The sequence below is a fragment of the Lactuca virosa genome, chromosome 3 (genome assembly GCF_052849685.1).
Source record: "Lactuca virosa cultivar CGN04683 chromosome 3, Lactuca_virosa_CGN04683_v6, whole genome shotgun sequence".
NCBI lineage: Eukaryota > Viridiplantae > Streptophyta > Magnoliopsida > Asterales > Asteraceae > Lactuca > Lactuca virosa.
This window is the reverse complement of record NC_136428.1, coordinates 223,038,202-223,058,323: the sequence shown is the minus strand read 5'-3', so window position 1 is coordinate 223,058,323 and position 20,122 is coordinate 223,038,202.

The following is a 20,122-nucleotide window of genomic DNA, read 5'->3' as shown; positions in this document are numbered from 1 at the left end:
TGTTAGCATTAAGGTGAGCCATGACAGCTGCTACGACTGAGGTGACTGCAGCTTGAAACATAGCTACATCTATCTGAAGGATTGGTGTTTTATCGGAGGGTTGGTTACGTTTCTTCGTAGGCATGATTCAGTTACAAGATGAGAAAATGAGCTCGTGAGCGATTATGGTTGGCTTTAGATGTACTCCAATAATTTATCCTAATATAAATTTTTCGTTTCGTCATACTGATCTCAAAGATTCGACCTACATCCCTATGATGCAGTCCTGGTAAAAGAGTAGAATGAAGTTTCTAGAATGGTTACCAGACGAGTGTCATCCGAACGAAGTTATCTTTGGTTGGTGGATACTACGATTCAGTTTTCGAAAAGATTTTAAAGTAATTCATAATAAAGTCTACAATAAATCGACTTATGAATTTGAGAAGTAATCACTCTTGATTGAGGTTTCGTGATCCGAATTATTGTTATTAGCCAATACAGGAAAAGACGATAAGTTCGAAACCTAATGTGAGTAATGTATTCATTTACTCACTAGGTTGCATTATTTATTAGTTATTATTGTGACAAAAAGACACTCAAACACTTCGCATGTATCACACGTGGTCCTCCTCCGTGCTCTGTTCTATTCTTGGTGATAATGATTTGTTCTCTCCTGATATTTATAGGGTGTCCTTCTCCTTCGTAGGTATATTGAACTACTGTGCCGTCTTACTTCCGATTCTTACACCGATCTCTATTACTTCATAATGAAGAGTTCGAATCCCGGGGGTTCATGCGAATGCAAGTTTTTCGTTTTGTTATGTTGTTCTCGATGATTCGACCTACATCTTTCTTATGTATCTATAGTACTGTAAAAGCATTTAAGTTATTAAGACAGAGTATTGACGTTAACATTTTAAGTTGGTTCAGGTTTTTACGCGGAGGCATCTTTTACTATAAAGATTAAAAGATGAAACGATTGTAAGACATCAAGAATGAACATGAATTTGATATCTCATAACCAAAACACTTAGTTCGATAGGGATCTTGTAAGGAATTGGAATTTGAAGTTCAATATAAGTACGACTTGTAACAAAATAATGTGAAATTGAGTGGTTATTTTTTAAAATGTAAGAAGTAAATGTCGATTGTATAGGTGTATTAAGTACATAGAGTTTGGAAAACTTGACCTTAAACAGGTCTACAATACACCACAATTCTGGGAAAATCATCGACATTAAAATGACCTACCGAAAATGGATTTTCGCGGTCGAACTGAAAAAGCATGAAAAATAACTCTAAGACATCTTCGAAGACTTAGACTATAACCAAGAGAGTAAACAGAGGGCGAGTAGAGTATGATCTACTTCATACTAGATCCGGCCCTAGATTTGGCTAACTGGTGTTCTCTTTCAAATATATGCCCATCTTGTACAACATGATGTTCTCGTAATCATTGCACTTTGGCTTGCAAAGCCGCCAGTTCTCCCTGCAAGAAATTGGTACGATCCCTTGTTGCGTTATGATTGTCTTCCAGGTTGCGAAGACGAACAACATCGACACTAGTGGTAGCCTCAATCTGTACCACTCGGTCGATGATAGCTCTTCCCTGTTCCGTGTTGTGAGAAACGCGACGAACCAGCACGGGAGGTGCTCTATCTGCTGAACCTCCGACTTCTAGATTGTAGAAGCTTCGGTCTCCTTGGTAGGGGAAATTTTGACCTTGTTCATGACTCTACCTGTCTAGGTTTATGGCCCACAGAGGCGTCGGGCCTTGAAAGTTCTGATGAGGGTTAGGGTTCTGAGTAACTAGAGGTAGATTGTAAGCTTCTGATCCGGAATCGTCGCCTTCGAGAAAGTCTTCAACAAAATCATCGTCTAGGGGAATTGCAGGCTCATCTTCTGGTTCGGCACTGAGCCAACCAACATTCCCTTGATTAGGAAAGTACAGATCTCCGGGAGAATGGAATCCAGCCATTGTTATCTAAGCGAGAACAGGGATATAAGAATTATCTAATATAATTAGTAACGGTAATTATTCATTAGTGTGACGCGTATGATGTTTTAGTTTCTCTGGCTGATCACTTCTTGGAAACCTCTCCTTGTTTCTCCTTGTCTCCTCTACTGACTACTATGATGGAGTGGTTACACCTATCTGGGTTTGTCGTGCGAGAATGGAAGTGTCTAATGAATCTATGAGATTAAGGGTAACATTATGGGGCGATCCTTAGTGGGTCCTCCTATAACCGCGCAATGTATATAAGTTGTATATAATTTAAGATTAAATAGTCCTTCGAATAAGTGATGCTACTCCAAAACCACAACCAAACAAGGAACAGGTAGTGAAGCATAGATCACAAATTCTAAGTCTATAAAATCTCAATTATATAAAACGAAGTATACACTCCGGAATCATAGACCTGCCAGTAAAGGTTTTTAGTTTTTTTTTTTTTTTTTTTTTTTTTTTTTTTTTTTTGGGGTAAGATTTTATTTATTTGACGATTTCTAGATCTAACAAAATATCGAGGTTCACACGTTTATTTCAGTTCTTATAATACCATAAAATACTCCTATAGTATTTTAAATTTGTAAGTTTGATTCTAGTGTTTTCTTTGGTACGTTTTTGACTTGTTGCTCACTACGACCATTCCCCGACATACGTTGGTCATATCTCGGACAAATATAGTTGATCAGGCTATATTTATTCTCGATCTGATTACATACCCCGAGGGCTAATCGTAGCGTCTCAACTTGCCTTAATACTTTTGTAAAATTTTGGCTATGATACTAGACCGATGCATGCATGGACTTATACTTTTATAAAACTAGCATTTTATTTTCTTAAAAGTATAGTTTGTGAAAACGTTTTTTCAGAGGGTTTTAGTCCCTTTGCATTTATAGTTTGTATATCTTATGTGGTTCGATATACTTAGTTCACTATAAACAATGCTCTGATACCAATCTGTCACATCCCCAAACCAGGATGGCGGAAACATTCGGGGGTGGGTGACTACACGTAGTATCATAACAGTTGAATATTGTACATAAAGTAAACACAACCATCATAAATATAATAAAAACTTACATTGTTGCGTGTAATACATGTTTCAAAAGAATATTACAAATATGATGATTTAAAATGTTTTGATAATAGACGCCTTAGCGTTCCTTCTCCAAAAGCTGATGGTTACCTGTATTACTGGTTCCCTGAGAAATACAAGTAGTTTTGAAAAAGTGTCAACAATTAAGTTGGTGAGTTCATAAGCGTTTTTGTACTGAAATTTGTATGTCCTTTAGTAAAAATAATTGAACGTGTTTTCCAGAAAATCCAATATTTTCTACATATAGTTTGAAAAAGTTCCATAGGCTGGAGTGCAATAGTATCTTTCGTGCTCAAAATGGTGAAAGTGTATTTATACTCAAATAATGTATTTACTGAATGCATTCAAGAGTCTCGTAAATCAAACTTATTTTAATACTTCCGTGTGAGTTTTATAACCATGCTATTGACCCAGACTGCCTGTAAAAACGTTCTTCAGGCGTTGCAGTGTTATGACGTTTGTCACCCCAGACCTGTCGGTCTAACTGTAGCTAACACTTTAGGTGCGGGATTGGCAATCCCGTATAGATCTATACACAAGTATCACGCTCTCCCTCCAAGAGATTATGGTTTATAATACAGGACTTGAAATGCATACTCGAAGGTACGTTGAAGATGAGTGTCTCACAAAACATAGTATCAAAAGATTTACGAAAACGAAAGTCTATATTTCATGTAGATGAAAGTATTTCATTTTTACAGTGTTTATGTAAATATGTAATGAATAACTCGTAAACTATACCCATTATAGTTATTCGAAAGCGTGTTCCATTTGATAACATAAACTTGGTGTAATATCAACTTTGCATGTGAAGTGTAACATTAGTATTAATGTTGTTTAACATCCATAACAAAAATCTAGATAAAGTATTTGACAACATTTCTAACGACGTGTATTCTGAGTATGAGTTTATCTCGTGTTTCACTTGTATTTCCCCTCCCCTAAAACATGAAAAAGACGTGAAAATGTAGGGGTATGAACTCACCTGGAAAGTGTGGTGATTTGAAGGAAACGAGTTTTTCTCGGGCGGCACTTCGACTGGAAAGTGGTGTAATTCTCGGGATTCTCAGTGTTTTGGACCTTCGTCGGGGCTTGGATATGTAACCGGGGTGTCGGGGTCGTCTCGTGGTGCTAAATGTGGAGTAGAACTGAGAGAGAAAAGGGAAATGAGCAATGAGAGTCGGGACCCTCGCATGCTATTTATAGGGTGAATTCTCAGGATTCACGTCGTGAACATGGGATGGTTCACGTCGTGAGTCTGGTCTGTAGACGCGACGCCCGGTGGTCTAGTTCTGGCACACATCAGTCATAGACTCACGTCGTGAGTCTCTCTTGCTCACGTCGTGAGTTTCGGATAAGGTTGGTGTGCGTGCCTCGATCTTCCGAAATTCATATCTCTCGCATACGAGCTCCGATTTCAACGTTCTTTATATCCACGCGTAGGTGAGAATATACTCTACAGCTTTCATTTAGACTCCCTCGGCTAATTTTGAATTTAATTTTTAATATTATATTTTAAATAGGACGGGACAGGATAATTCCATTAAAAATCCATAACTTCTTCATCCGATGTCCGTTTCGTTTGTCTTTTTATCGTTGTACTACTATTGTCGGGACCTTAAATTTTCGTTTAGGTTGCGTCGGCTAAAAATCGCTCGATCTTTATTTCGAGTTTTTAGCTGTCTACTGCTATTCTGAAACTTTAGAAAAATCATAACTTCCTCATAAGAAGTCATATTTGGGCGTTCTTTTTATGTATGCTCATGGTTTAACATAATCTACGACTTTCGTTTAGATACCTAAGGCTAAAAATGTATTTTATTGAAATTTCGCGTTTTACGCTAAACAGTGTTTTACCGGTTTTGACGCGGATCTTTGATTGGTCATAACTTCTTCGTTATAGCTCGGATTTGAGTGTTCTTTATATTTCTGAAAACCTTGACACGATATCTATTATTTTATGCAACCCAATTGAGATTTTTGAACAATTCGTTTTTGACGCTATTTTTATTTATTCCAAAAATAGATTATAATACTTGACTTTAGGTCATTATATTGACTTTAAATATCGGGTTGTCACAATATATATATATATATATATATATATATATATATATATATATATTCTGCATGTACTTACACTTTTATAAAATATTGTTATATTTTAAAGTATAACTATTGGTCAGAGTGTTTTTATCCTAATGTGTTTATAGTTGTATATCTTTTATGAATTGATATACTGAGTTCTCTATAAACAATGCTCTGATACCAATCTGTCACACCCCCAAACCGGAACGGCGGAAACGTTCGGGGGCGGAGGACGTCATGTCAAGTATCACAACACATGCATTATAGTAATCAAAGTACAACAACCATTGCATTAATAATGTATAAGTTTTTACATAAGTGTTTAAACATTAGATATTCAAACATCTAAAGTAGATATAGCAAAAGACAAAAGACACATCACGACACTAGGCTGTCTTCTCAAAAGCTCCGGTAGTGTACCTGTCTACTGGATTCCCTGAGAATACAAGTTATTTTGAAAGAGAGGATCAACATTTAAGCTGGTGAGTTCATAAGTATATTTTGTTTTATGGTTGCTTTAGTTTTAAGAAAGTGATTGAATTCGTTTCAGAAAATCCTATATTTTCTACTTTACAACTGAAAAGTGGTTTTAATCCCATAAAACTGTTCTGTTTAAGTGTTATTGTACTTATAACCTAATTTGACATAATTTTAACTCGCCATAAAATTATAAGAAGAATGTTTTCTGTTTTGTTTATGGAAAATGATTGATGCAATAGTATTTCTTAAAAATACACTACTGGTGTAATAACTACCCTATTATTAAATTGGTTAATTAGGGTTAAAATGTGATAAGGTTGTAACCATGCTAATTGACTAGGATGAACACGACGACCTTCTGGCGTCGAATAGTGTCACATTTGTCACCCCTTGGCCTGCCGACCAAACTGTAGCTAACATTTGGGATGTGGGATAGTCGATCCCATATAGATCTATATACACAATGCCCGCTCTCCCTCCAGGAGACTCTGGTTACAAAACGTGACATAACAAGTAAATTGCTAGGCCGTGAAGTAGTGGCTCACATTTCTGGTTAATCTGGTTTAAGTAAAGATCGAATTTTATCCTTTTCTTAACAAAGTAGTTTAAACCTGATGTACTTATATAGTAAAAATAGATTTCTCGTTTGTTTCATAAATTATACCTATTATAATTTATATGTTCTATCTGGTTAGCATGATCTCTCATGATTGTACCCCTTTGCTCAGTGTGATACAAAGGTAACGATACCGACTGAAGTAACCTTTTATATTCCTATATGTATAATATATATAATTAAGAACGAAACGACATTCGGATAAATAACTCCACCTTAAGCCCACATCCAAACAAGGAAAATGAAATAAGGCAACTCATTAGTCCTAAGCCCTTTAAGTCTTATTTATATACCTATACATATATGAACATGATTTTGACAAATATAAGTTTAAAGAGTTTATAAAACATTTTAAAAGAGTTTAACAATGCTTAAGACGAGTTTACATGACTTTAAGTCATTTTGACAGTTATTTGGTAATCTTTTATTGTTAACACAATATTTAAAAGCATAAGAAAATCTTTTGTGTGATTGATATCATAGGTAAATATTAACACAATTTAATTATGTTCAACTTGTATTCCCCCCTGTCACACCCCCAAACCGTAACGACGGAAACGTTCGGGGGTGGATGACGTCATATGTAGTATCACAACAATTGCATCATAGTAATCATAGTAAACACAACCACTACATTGAATACATATATGAAAAGGGTTTACATCTGTTTAATTCTTGTCTTTATACATCAAAAATATAATCAAAATAAAAAGACGAGACTCTATACGCTCCGTCTTCTCAAAACTGTCTACTGATTTCCTGAGAATACAAGCAGTTTTGAAAGAGTATCAGCATAAAGCTGGTGAGTTTATAAGCGATGTTTTTGTAATGAAAACCTGTTGTGTGACAACCCGAAATTTTTTTGCCTTGCAAAGCTCAGCCAGTCAAGTCAACTGAGTGTCAGACTCATTTCTGCTATCATTTAGCCTCGTTTGGAGTCCGTTTAAAGGTCCAAAGGTCAGTAAATTCAAGCATTGAGCATAGAAATGGATCGCGTACACTTCTAGCATCAAATCCGGGCCTTACACTCCAACACCAGGAGTGTATGGACGCACACTGGGTGTGCGGCCGCACACCCCTCTCCTGGAAGCACACTCACGTGTACAAAGGAGGGGTTTAGCCTTCATTCATCCCTTTTCACTCTCCAAGGCTTAGAACTCGATTTCTCTCTCAACTATCATCCAATTTTCAGCCTAGATCTTCAAGAATGTAAGTGTTCTTCACTTGATTTGTTGTTAATCCTTCCAAACTAGTAGCACTCTTAGATTTCATCCATTGGAAATCATGTTTTGACTAGATCTTCAAATCTTCATCCATTTCACCAAGAACACCAAGAACACACACTTGTTCTTGGCGATTTTGGACCTCCTCGAGCTTCCGGATCGTAAGTACTCTTCCCATAAGCTTAGAACTTGTTAAGAACACGAGATTAAGGCCTTGAAACTGCCCAGAACTCAAGAACATATGAGTGTGCGGCCGCACACACTCATGTGGTCGTACACACCTCAAACATCCCCCAAACACCATCAAAACACCTCTAAAAGCTTGTATACCGTAAATACCATTCCCCAAGCTTGTTATTTACTAGATAAGAGCCTTAGAAAACGTCTAAAACAAGTTCATCAAGGAGTGTGCGGCCGCACACACTCCATGTGGCCGTACTCCCCTTTGTTAGTGCTTAAGGGCCTCCAAAATGCTTTTCTAGCTTCAACACTTGATGAACATCAGTCCTACAAGCCTCCCTACCATTTCGAAAACGTTTTGTGCACTCTTTATCATGAGTGTGTGGCCGCACACTCCCCTGGCCGCACACTCGCCTGGCCGCACACCCATGGCCGCACACTCCTCAAAGTGGCCGTACACTCCCCTAAATTGAATCACATGTGATTCCAACACTTGGTCAAAGTGTTTCCTAGTCCCGTGAGGTGTTTATTTGCATTTGGTTGCTTGTAAACACTATATTTATGTCAATATATGCCATTATATGTCATTTATGATTCGTTAAGTCTCGGGACTTCATTCGTGGAACTTCTCATCCTTACGCACGTACTCGTTTGAAGCACCCACATCAGGTGAGTTCATACCCCATAATGAATCTTTTAACTGTTTTTTTAATGTTTTAATGGGGGGAATACAAGTTGAACACAATGTTAATTGTGTAATTGTTTGTTATAAATATTTCAAAAGGATTTACTTATGTCAGTTATAAGTTGTCAAAACATTTCAAAGACTCTTTTCAAGTTAAGTGACTTTATAGTGTAACAAAACTCCGTTTTTAAAGTACTGGCATAACTTAGTAGATAAAAGAGTCTTTTCAATAACAGTTCAAGGAAAACATTACTAGTAAACTATAACAGGTATAGTTTAGAGTCAGTTCATACACGAGTCAGAACACACTATTATGAGAAACAATACACACTATACATTATACAAAAGAGTATACTATACGCTAGTACATAGTGAACATTACTACACTATACAAACATTTGAATACTATAAATAGAATGTGACATACTACTTCTCGATACGACACATCATTGTGGTATCACCTTGTAACCAGAGTCTCCTGGAGGGAGAGCGGGCATTGTGTGTATAGATCTATACGGGACAGACACTCCCACCCCCCGATTGCTAGCTGTCCCAGCCGTTAAGGCCAAGGGGTGACAGAATGTTACCTCACTACATATGACACCGGAGGGTTATCAGTTATTCAGCCGTCGATCAGCATGGTTACATACGAGTTCACATTCAAACCTTTAATTAACCAAATAAGAATTAAAGGCAAAACAGACTCTCCGAGGCGTATTGTTCATTTAATACCACCTGGAGTCTGCATTTCATTTCTTTAGACTCCCCGAGGTGTATTGTACATTTAATACTACGTAGAGTATGTATTTTACTACTTTAGACTTCCCGGGGTGCATTGTACATTTAATACTACCTGGAGTCTGTATTTTATTACTTTATAGCCAGCAGTGTCACTGCTGAGGTAAAACATTATTTTCCCTATTACATTTACTTTGTGATCTTCTCACATATTCATTAATGTATAAACTATATTTAGTTAATGATAGTCTCACTTGGGAAAATACACACTCATACAAGAAACACACATACATAACATTTGATGCCTCGGTAGAAGGCTACGTTTAGTAGAAAGGACCATAATGCTAACCTTATGATTCCTTAATGTATACATCAAAGGATACATATATATATTAATAGGATCCGACAGATAATAGGATGTGTGCTCTCCGCTTCATTTCCTGTTCCTTGTTTGGTTGTGGGCTTAGAGCAGATTCACCCAGTCTATTATCTATTCGATTCTAGATATATATGTCCAATATACATTGAGTCATCATAAGGGTACCAGGTATGGGCCAAGACATAGGACACATAATCAATGCACAGTTTTCTAGTACAAAACACATTTTCCAAATTAGACGTTTGGTATACAAAACTAGAAACTTACCAGTTAAGGGTTTAATCCATTTTATTAACCCAATATATACTCAAAGGACCTTCGGTGCCTAACTCTATAATACTTTAGTTTATACAGCACGGTTATATATCATTAATACCCAATAGGTAGTTGGATGAGTGATTTCCACCTTACTTCCCGTTTCTTGTTTGGTTGTGGGCTTAGGGCAGATTCACTCAATTAACTATCTAGTCAATATTAGATCATATATATCTAGTATAAACTAAGTGCTTATAGGAGTAATCACTGTGGTCACCATTTCACTATAGGAAATAAGGGCCTTCTTAAAGAATCTTTTCATTCAAATACAAAGGAACTATTACAGTTAACTCCGTGAGTACCAAGAGGATACACAAGGGTTATGTACAATAAGGATCTAACAACCAATGGGATGTGTGTCATCTGCCTCATTCCCTGTTCCATGTTTGGTTGTGGGCTTAGGGTGGATACACACAATCGATTGTTTGTTTACTCTGAGTTTTATGTAACTTGTATCCACTTAGTACACATAGAAAGGATTGTAGAGTCATTTTTACTCATCTTTCATCAAGGCAAGAAATATAGGATTTCCTGGAGGAACAGGCGAACTTTTCTAAACAAAACTTACAACTTACTACATTTTACTAAGCTTTCTACAACTACTTACATCACTAAAATCTTATGAACTCACCAGCTTAATTGCTGATCAACTCTTTCAAATAACTTGTATTCTCAGGAGCCTAGTAGATAGGTACTCGTGCTGGGAATTCAGAAGATGGAGCAGTATAGCTTCAAGTCTTGTTTGTTATTTGCTTATCTGTTCTATGTTTTGTGTGCACTCACTTTGTAAACACTTTCTTTCTAATGAAATGGTTGTTCATTACTTTGCTTACTATGATGCATGTCTTGTGATACTAAACATGACGTCCTCCACCCCAGAACGTTTCCGTCGTTCCGGTTTTGGGGTGTGACAGACTGGTATCAGAGCATTGTTTATAGTGAACTAAGTATATCAACCGATAAAAGATATACAATTATAAATACAAGGGGGCTTAAGTGCTGTGGATAATGGTATAGTTTAACAGTATAACGATAAGTTATAAAAATATACCTACTTGCTTATACATGTACATACTAGACCGAGTATCACAAGAAGAACAGAACTAAAGTAGTTAAAGGTTGAACACTGTCGTCAAACCTGAACAGTTATGTAATCATAGCTAGGATAAATATAGCCTGATCAACTATATTCATTCGAGATGTGACCGACATGTGTTTGGGAGTGATGTGGTGTTGCAACGGTCTTAAAACTTACCTAAACACCAGTCGGGAGAATACTAGATCAAGTACATTAGAGTTAGAATACTATAGGAGTATTCTATGATACTATAACGCGATAACAAGTTTGAAACATACCAAGAAGATAACATTTAAAATACTATAGGAGTATTTTTGGCACTATATAAAGAACATATGTGATAACTTAAAAGACTCTTACGGGAAGGTCTATAGTCTGGCAATGTATAGTTCCAGGGTTATATATAATTAAGATTTTATAGACTCAGAATTTGTGATCTACACTCCACTACCTGTTCCTTGTTTGGTTGTGGTTTTGGAGTAGGATCACTTATTCGACCGTCTATTTAATCTTAATTTATATATACAACTTGTATACATTGTGCAATTATAGGAGGACTCTGTAAGGATCACCCCATAATGTTTCACTTAATCTCATAGATTCTTTAGTCGCATCCATTCTCGCACGACAAACCCAGATAGATACGACCACTTCCTCATAAGTAGACAACAGAAGAATTCAGGAGGAACAAGAGCCAGTTCACGAGAAGTTTTCAAAGAGGGATCAATCGAAGTAACCAAAACGTCTTACACGTCAAACTAATAAATAATAATCATGGTTAACTAACTGAGCGAGTGGAAACACTGCTCACATTATGTGTTAGGATTATTTCCCTATATGCAACTGGTAACAGTTATTCAGGTAACAGATATTCATTCGAGGATAGCCATTTCAAATTCATAGAGTTTATTTGATATAGACTCTTTTATTGAATTGTTGCTAGTACCCTGTGGAAGTCAGGACCTGATACACTCAGAACTAGGATAACTTTGTCTTTTCAGCTCTCGACTTGTGTCCATTGCTATAGACTTATTCCATCTCATCTTTGTATTCTTTTAGCAAAGATGCCTCCTCACAAATCGAACAGACGCACTATTCCGATAACCACAACTCAACCGCCACTACCCCCGCCACAGTTCGACCTAGCTGCTTTTCAGGCAGCGGTAACGGCAGCAACGACAGCCGCCCTGACCCAAATTCGCGCAAGTGGTATCAGTGGATCTGGTAGCGGTGCTCACATGACCAACCACGGAGATACCCACGAACACCCAAGGGAATGTTCGTATAAAGACTTCATGAAATGCAAACCCAATTCCTTTGATTGGTTGTGGGCTTAGGGTGGATACACACAATCGATTGTTTGTTTACTCTGAGTCTTATGTAACTTGTATCCACTTAGTACACATAGAAAGGATTGTAGAGTCATTTTTACTCATCTTTCATCAAGGCAGGAAATATAGGATTTCCTGGAGGAACAGGCAAACTTTTCTAAACAAAACTTCCAACTTACTACATTTTACTAAGCTTTCTACAACTACTTACATCACTAAAATCTTATGAACTCACCAGCTTAATTGTTGATCAACTCTTTCAAATAACTTGTATTCTCAGGAGCCTAGTAGACAGGTACTCGTGCTGGGAATTCAGAAGATGGAGCAGTATAGCTTCAAGTCTTGTTTGTTATTTGCTTATGTATTCTATGTTTTGTGTGCACACACTTTGTAAACACTTTCTTTCTAATGAAATGGTTGTTCATTACTTTGCTTACTATGATGCATGTCTTGTGATACTAAACATGACGTCCTCCACCCCAGAACGTTTCCGCCGTTCCGGTTTTGGGGTGTGACATGTTGATGACTCTGTAAAAATGTTCGCATGTTTCCATGAAAATCCAATATTTCCTTTAGTAAGAGTGAGATAATATCAGTTCTATCTATAACCACTTAGTTCATGCTAGCCACGTATAAACGAATATCGAACAGACAGTTGGTTATATGGATCTGCCCTAAGCCCACAACCAAACAAGGAACAGGAAATGAGGCGAAAACCACATATCCCACAGTCTATCGAGTATTCTTCATACGTAACCCTGATGCTTAAGCTAAAGAGTTATAAAACTAACTATGAATGTTTGTTATTGTATCCGGTTGTAGTATATAAAACATATTAGTTTGTATGTTTGGTTACTACTAGATGTATTGTACGATGGATTTTGTATGAAAAACCTATGTGTACAATGTTCTGTTTGAAAACCCTGGTTATCACTGGTACATATAGTAAGTTTTGTTTGAAAAACTCTAGCTACCACCAGTGTGTATAATAGTTTTATTATTTAAATAAAATTGTGTATTGTATCTCTGGAATCCCCCAATGTAATGTATAATAGTTCTATTAATTAAAATAAAACTAATGCAGAATGAAATCTCGTAAACAAAGGTTAGTTTATACTTATTGTGAGTCGTATAACCATGCTTCATATGACCTAGTGACCTTTACGACGTTCTTCAAGTGTCGGTTAAATGTCATTTGTCACCTCAGGCATGCCTGCCTAACTATAGCTAGCAGTTCAAGTGTGGGATGGTCAGTCCCGAATAGATCTATTCACAAATCTCACGCTCTCCCTCCAGGAGACTCTGGTTATAATATGATAGGATTTAATTCAGTACACCTAAGGGTACAGTTTTGAAGTAGAGTCTAACAATTCTGTATAATCTACTTTACGTGTAATTCTGTATTGTTCTCTTGTATTTGAATCCGTTGAATACAGTATAAGGTAATAATTATACTTAAATAATTATTAAATATTGTACTCCTGTAGTAATGTATATCATAAACAATAACTCTGATACCAATCTGTCGCACCCCTAAACCGGAACGGCGGAAACGTTCGGGGGTGGATGACGTCATATGTAGTATCACAACAATTGCATCATAGTAATCATAGTAAACACAACCACTACATTGAATACATATATGAAAAGGGTTTACATCTGTTTAATTCTTGTTTTTATACATTAAAAGTATAATCAAAGAAAAAGACGAGACTCTATACGCTTCGTCTTCTCAAAACTCCAGGAGGTACCTGTCTACTGATTTCCTGAGAATACAAGCAGCTTTGAAAGAGTATCAGCATAAAGCTGGTGAGTTCATAAGCGATGTTTTTGTAATGAAAACCTGTTGATGACTCTGTAAAAATGTCGAACAGACAGTTGGTTATATGGATCTGCCCTAAGCCCACAACCGAACAAGGAACAGGAAATGAGGCGGAAACCACATATCCCACAGTCTATCAAGTATTCTTCATACGTAACCCTGATGCATAAACTAAAGAGTTATAGAACTAACTATGAATGTTTGTTATTGTATCTGGTTGTAGTATATAAAACATATTATTTTGTATGTTTGGTTACTACTAGATGTATTGTATGATGAATTTTGTACGAAAAACCTCTGTGTAGAATGTTCTGTTTGAAAACCCTGGTTATCACTGGTACATATAGTAAGTTTTGTTTGAAAAACTATGACTACCACTAGTGTGTATAGTAGTTTTATTATTTAAAGAAAACCGTGTATTGTATCTCTGGAATCCCCCAATGTAATGTATAATAGTTCTATTAATTTAAATAAAACTAATGAAGAATGAAATCTTGTAAACGAAAGTTAGTTTATACTTATTGTGAGTCGTATAACCATGCTTGATATGACCTAGTGACCTTTACGACGTTCTCCAAGTGTCGGTTAAATAACATTTGTCACCTCAGGCATGCCTGCCTAACTGTAGCTAGCAGTTCAGGTGTGGGATTGTCAGTCCCGAATAGATCTATTCACAAATCTCACGCTCTCCCTCCAGGAGACTCTGGTTATACTATGATAGGATTTAATTCAGTACACCTAAGGGTACAGTTTTCAAGTAGAGTCTCACAATTCTGTATAATCTAGTTTACGTGTAATTCTGTATTGTTCTCTTCTATTTGAATCCGTTGAATACTGTATAATGTAATAATTATACTTAAATAATTATGAAATATTGTACTCCTGTAGTAATATATATCATAAACCAAATCTGTCATAGTTTATATGTTTAGCAGTGTATAACTCTGAATTCGTAAAAGCTGTGTATTGAAAACCCCAAAATATACCTATTATAGTTTGCATGTATATTGTGTATTTGGTTCGTATATTGATATGAAAACTATGCAAATATGGTTGTACGTTGAAAACGTCCCTTATGCTCAACATAGTACAAAAGGGATAAAATATCTAAATATTTTATAAAAACGTGGAAATCATTTGTCTGTATCAATTGCATAAGTTTTATACTTGTTAAAATCGTTTTGTTTTAGTTCACAAAATCATTTGTGTTTGGCTTGTATTCCCCCTTGAAAACGTTTAAAAACCATAAAAGTGTAGGGGTATGAACTCACTGTTAGTAGTGTGCAAACGTCGAATCAATGAATTGGAATGATGACCCACGAGTTGTAGCGTGTGCAACTTAACGGAATCCTAATAACAATTAAATACATTTATGTATTTAAATTAGTGATTTCGCTAGATAAAGTGTAGAAAAACACTTGAGTTCGGTTAAGGAATGTTACCGGGACTTAATCGAATCGAGGAAAGCAGGATTTTAGTCAAATACACCACTTAGGAAGTGTGTACGGCCGTGTACAGGGTTTACGGTCGTGAACAAGTGTGCAGCCGTGAACAGGGTGTACGGCCGTGAACGTTGTACGACCCTTGAAGGAGTACGGCCTTTGAAGGTGTACGGCCGTAGACTGGTGTGCGGTCATTGAACTTGAAGGTGTACGGCCGTACACTCAAGAACAAAGATGCTGATTTCGATGAGAAACATGCTCTAGATGCTCTGAAATGACCCCGAATGGTGTTTTTCGATGCTTTCCGAAAGAATAAAGGTGCTTTTAGGGGTGTACGGTCAATAGTCTAGAGAGAGAAGGAGAGAGTGTCCGTTCAGAAAAGTGTAAATGAGGGGGTTGGGTCTCATATTTATAGGGGTTGTCGTTGGTCGGTGGTGGGGTCCACCCGACGCCGTCCGTAAACGAGTGTACGGTCGTACACGGGTGTACGGACGTGAACTCAAGTCCGGCCGTGAACTCGGTCTTGTTCGAAGGAATTACCGAAATTTCACGTGGTTTTGGTTCCGACTCGAATATAGAACTCAAAATATATGATTAAATGATTTTCCAAACCAAAGGAAGTTGACGGAACCCAATAAAATAAAATTTTATTAACGAAAATTAATTAACGGAAACTAGAAAAAGGGTTCGGGTTGTCACCCCCCCCCCCTTTAAAAGCATTTAAAACCATATAAAAATGTATATTATAGGGGTATGAACTCACCTTATGTTGGGGATTCGATTCAAGATTCGATATAAGATGATAAGTTTCACAAGTGAAGTCCCGAAGCACAAACGTGTCCTATTTAGCACATTAAGACATATATATGTATACATTTAGTGAATCTAACCTCAAAATTGTAAAGGAAACAATATATGGTGTAAGGAATACTTACACAAGAAGTTTTAGAATCGAAAATGGAAGGCTGAAAAGGGGTTCACAGCTAGCTTGATGGGTTGACAGCCCCATGAAGAGTTCACGGCCCAAGGATGATTCACGGCCCTAAGAATGGTTCACGGCCCTAAGAATGGTTCACGGCCCTAAGAACGGTTTACGGCCCAAGAACATTTGAAGATCTTGATAACAGATGATGAATCAAGGTTGAAATCAAAGAACTTCACATGAACAACAAGAAAGGAAAGTGTTTCTTACGATTTTGAGGAGATGGGAGAGTTCTCGGGTATGATACTTGAGAGAGAAGGGAGTGTTTTCGGCCAAGAAATGAAGAAGTGAATGGAAAATGAATCAAACTCATATATATATATATATATATATATATATATATATATATATATATATATATATATATATATATATATATATATATATATATATATATATATATATATATATATATGTGGAGTTCACGGCCAAAGGAGAGTTCACGGCCGTGAACCTCACTTGGTGGGGTTCCTGGCTCGGATGAAGTCCTTGGTTCACAAGTGATTCACTTCATAACATACAACCCTTAAATATACTAGGTTTAGAAACCTATAAATTAAATACCCTTACTATATTATGATAATAAGAGAATAAGTTTGACCTTTTATTGATATTATTGACTTACAAGATAGCAATTACAGGTTGTCACACATAACGCAACAAGGCCATGCTTGGCGCAACAACATACTCCTTGGCGCAATAGGAGTACCTCATGGCGCAATAGAGATACCCCATGGCACAAGAGGGAGTAGATTTGGCGTAAGAAGGAGTGCCCTTGGTGCAATAGTATCCTTCGAGGACCAACCCTTCAACAGATGGCAGAAAAAGGTCCCCTTTGTTGCTCCATATCACTCCTAAGTGCTCCAAATCTCTTCTAGGTGCTCCAAACCTCTTTCTACATGATTCGATCCTTTGGCACTTGAGCCGTTCCTTTTTCAGACGTTCCATTCCTTTCTCAGATGATCCATTCCTTTGTCACATGCTCCATAAACCTAAAGTGCTCCACTGTGATCTAAGTGCTCCATGTTGGACAAGACTACATACCCCAACAGTTATCAAAGTAAGGTGACTTTCCCATTCATATTTATGAATCATGGATTTCAGTTAGGATCGCTAGGTTCGGTAGAGGAGATAGTAACGAATGATTTCGAGGATGAAATTTAATTCAAGTGAGGGAGAGTTGTAACACCTTGTTTCAAGGTGTTTCATAATGCGGGGACATGACCCGAATATCAAGTATCATAAGGCTTCAAGCTTTATGAAAGAGAGATTTAGACCCATTTGGATGTGGGTAATGTAGATTCGGTGATCTAAGAGTTCAGTTTTGATTTAGAGTCAAATGGTAAAACAGGAAGTGGTGCTTCAAACTTCTTTTATGAATTATGGATTTTAGTTCGATGTATTTTAATTCCAAAATAATTTGATCGGGTTGTAGAGTTCCTCAATACCTTTCTGTGAATATAAAGATTGTCGAAATCGGAGTTGAAACGAAGAAGTTATGACTGTTTGAAGTTAGGAAGGTTTTGGGACTTAGTTTAGTACGTTGGGCATACTTGGAGTACGCTGGGTGTACTAGGCATACATGGAGTACGTTGGGCGTACCTGAAGTACAATGGGTGTACTAGGCATACATGGAGTATGTTGAGCGTACCTGGAGTACGTTGGGCATACGCGATCAGTGCCTAAACTCTATTTTCGTGGTTTGAGCCCTATTTAAGCTCCTTAACTTCCCCAAACCCATTCCATTCTCAGTTTCCACCTCTCCAATACCCTCCCATGAAAACCTAACCCTAGTTTGATCCTTTTGAGCAAAATAAAGTCTTTTGAGTGACTTGAAGTGTTCTTGGAGCATTTTGGAGAAGAAGGAGCTCATTTGAGAATTGTTGTTTGCATTGGAGCTTGTAGATACAAACTTTATTTACCTTGATCTCTCTTCTAGAGGTATAATGTTTGAATCTTGATGATGCATTTGTTAGATCAAACTAGTTTTGGATGTTATGATCTTTTGGTCATTTTAGTTCATGAAGTTTAGATCTTGAAAGTTTGTGACCTTGTTATGGATAAAGTTGGGAACTTTATACATCTAAACATCATTGTGATTAAGATCTGAAGGTTGGAGACTTGGACTTAATGGATTATATTGAAAAAGATGCATTTTCGGTCCCTTTGATAACTAAAGGCTAGATCTTGGTGGTTTGTACCATTGGATACTTTATCCATTATGGAGGTTTTAGGATCCATAAAAATGTAATATTGATCCTTCTATTTCTTCCATGCAAGTGCCATGATGTCTTAATGGATTTATAAGTTAAGATTTTGGTTTTTGGAACTTTTCTAGACATGGAAAGTCATAAAGGTGGAAAATTTATGACTTAGAATGATGTTGTGGGACTAGATCTGAGTGTTGGATGAAAGGACTTAAGAGATTAAGCACTTAATGGAAAAGTGCCATCTGACTGAGTATGTTGGGCGTACCTTTCAGTATGCTACGCGTACTCATATGGAGTCCCGTTTCTGGATGGTGAGTACGCATGGCGTACGAGTTGAGTACGCTATGTGTATTAATCCTGAAGTTTGACTTGTTGACTTTTACATCCATTAGTCGTTGACTATTTAAAAAAGTTTAACCTTGGGTCAAACTTGGGGGTTTTGGGCTTTTAATTAAGATTTTATCTGGTTCTGGTGTCTATGGATTCGCGGGTGCAAGGAGTGCAGAAAAGGGATCGTGTTGTTGTGTTTCAGGGTTCTTCGATTCAGGCGAGTCTTCTCCATGTACTTGTTAGTCGAAGGCACCAATACTGGCTCATTAAATTGTGTATGTAGGATGCTAGCTGTCTTTATGGCTCTTGCATATTTGTATGAGCATGTATGGTAATATATATATATATATATATATATATATATATATATATATATATATATATATATATATATATATATATATATATATATATATATATATATATTTGTGTGTGTGTGTGTGTTGACTAGCTAGGTCTTGCTTGTTGTTACTGTGATATATGATATCGTGTACTAAGATTGCTGATAGTGTCCAGGGTTGCTGATAACCCACCAGGCATGTTGTTTGCCCACTGATGTGACAACCCGAAATTTCTAACTTATGTATTCTTCATTTTTATCAAAGTTAGCCTCGTGTTTGCTATTTTGTAAGGAAGTTTTGGGTCTATATAAGTGCATGAGGCTTAGTATAATCAAGATATGAGTCTTAGGAAGGGTTAGAATGTGTGTAGCATCGCAAAAACGGGCCAAACACACCAAGCAAGGTGTGTGCGGCCGCACACCCGAGTGTGCGGCCAGCCAGCCGCACACAGCCAACCGCACACCCTCCTAGCCTCATACTCCAGCCTATATAAAGGACCCTAAGTCAATCTTACACCCTTTTCCCACTCCTTCAAAACTGGAACATTTTCTCTCAAGAGTCCTTCAAGTTTTCTTCTCCAATCGACAATACAAGTAAGTAAACATCCTTAGATCATTACTACAACACATTAGAGAGCCTTTTCCTCGAGTTTGATCCATGAAATCATCATCATAGATGATCTTTATGTGTGTACGGCCACACACACATCATGTGTGACCGCACAAACATCTTTTGGTCCTAAAATGGACTTAAACACTCATCTAAGCATAACATCGGCCAAAAACACCTTCTTAGGATCATC